Source organism: Octodon degus, unplaced genomic scaffold, assembly GCF_000260255.1.
Source record: "Octodon degus isolate 3935 unplaced genomic scaffold, OctDeg1.0 scaffold00013, whole genome shotgun sequence".
Taxonomy (NCBI): domain Eukaryota; kingdom Metazoa; phylum Chordata; class Mammalia; order Rodentia; family Octodontidae; genus Octodon; species Octodon degus.
This window is the reverse complement of record NW_004524589.1, coordinates 6,486,933-6,489,111: the sequence shown is the minus strand read 5'-3', so window position 1 is coordinate 6,489,111 and position 2,179 is coordinate 6,486,933.

Here is a 2,179-nt window from a genome sequence, read left to right as displayed (position 1 = left end):
ATATTCTAACACACGGACACTTAAATAAATGTAAAGGAATTCAAATTATCCCATGCATGCTATCTGATCATAGTGCAATAAAACTGGAAATTATTGATAAGAGAAACTACAAAGACACCATAAACACGTGAAAATTAAATAATAACCTCCTAAACTTCCAGTGGATCATAGATGAAATTAAAGAAAAATTAAAAGCAAATAGTTACAATCAAATGAAAATGCAGATAGAACTTATTGAAATCTGTGGAATGCAATGAAAGCTGTCTTAAGAGGAAATTAATAGTAGTAAAATCACCCATTATGAAAATAGAACAAGACCTAATAAATGATCTTATGCTGCACTTCAAACTCCTAGAAGAAGAGCAATCAAGCCCAAAGTCCATGAAAGCAGGAAATTATAAAGATTAGAGCAGAAATTAATGCATTGGGGAGGAAGAAAACAATACAAAGAACAAATGAATCAAAGAGCTAGTTCTTTAAAAGAATTAATAAAATTGATAAACCCCTAGCCATCCTAATCAAAAAAGAAAAAAAAAAAACAAAAAAACAAAATTCATGCAATTAATAATGAAAAGGGAAAAATCACTACAAAACCTACAGAAATTCAGAAGATCATCAATATCCACTTCCAAAATTTTTAGTCTCACAGGATGAAAAACACAGAGGAAACAGCAGTTTTCTAGATACATGTGAAATGCCAAAGCTGAGTCGAGAAGATATATAAGCTCTGAATAACCCAATAATGAGAAACAAAATTGAAAATGTAATAAAATCCTTACCAACAAAGAAAAGCCCAGGTCCCGATAGAGCAAAAGCAGAATTCCATAAGAAATTTAGAGAAGATTTAAAACCCACTTTTCTCAAACTCTTCAATGAAATTGAAAGGAAATAAATTCTCTTAAATACATTCCTGGAGGCAATTATTACTCTGATTCTTGAACAAGAGAAAGATCCAATTAAAAAAATAAACAACAAAAATAAAACAACAGGTCAGTCTCTCTAGTGAATATAGATGAAAAATCCTCAATGAAATACTAGCAAACAGCATGCAGCAAATCATCAAGAAGTTTACATATCTGAAACCTGTGGAATGAAATAAAACCTGTCCTAAGAGGAAATTTATAGTGGTAGAATCACACATTAGGAAAACAGAACAAATGGGATTCATTCCAGAAATTCAAGGATGGTTCAAAGTACACAAATCCATTAATACAATATACCACATCAATGGAACCAAGAACAAAAACCATATGATCATCTCAATCAATGCAGAAAAACCTTTTGACAAAGTCCAGCATTCATTCATGATAAAAACTCTACAGAAAATCAGAAGAGATGGTCTATATCACAACATGATAAAAACCATCTACGAGAAACTAACAGCCATCTTCATACTAAATGGGTAAAAACTGAAGGACTTCACTTTAAAATCAGGAACAAGACAAGGATGTCCCCGTATCTCCACTGCTATTCAATATAGTTCTGGAAACATTAACCTGAGCAATTAGACAAGAGAGAGAAATAAAAGAATAAGGATTGGAAAAGAAGAAGTGAAATTATGAATTGCCAATGACATGATTCCCTACATGAAGGAACCCAAGAATTTCACCAAGGGTCTTGAAAATTTAGTGACCAAATTCAGCAATGTAGCAGGATACAAAGTCAATACCCAAAGGTCAGTAGCATCTTTGTATAAAAAGGATGATCACACTGAGAGAGAAATTAGGGAAACCGTGTCTTTTATAATAACATCCAAATAAATGAAATACTTAGGAATTAAACTCAGAAAGGACATAACAAATTTACACAGTGAAAATTATGGTACTGTGAGAAATGAGACTGAAGAGCATTTGAGAAAATGGGAAAATATTCCATGTTCCTGGATAGGAAAAGCAAACACTGTGAAAATTGGCATACTCCCTAAATTGTTATACAGACTCAATGCAATCTCAATTAAGATACCATTAGTATACCTCACAGAGCTAGAGAAAAACTTTCCTCAAATGCACTTGGAACCAGAAGAGATCCAGAATATCAAAAACAATCCTTGGAAAAAAGGAAAGGCAGGAGGTATCATAATCCTTGACATGAAATTGTAGCATAAAGTTATTGTGATAAAATGAGCATGGTACTGCCTAGAGAAAGTGTAGGGAGCTGCGTGTAGCTGCGCCCTAAGATG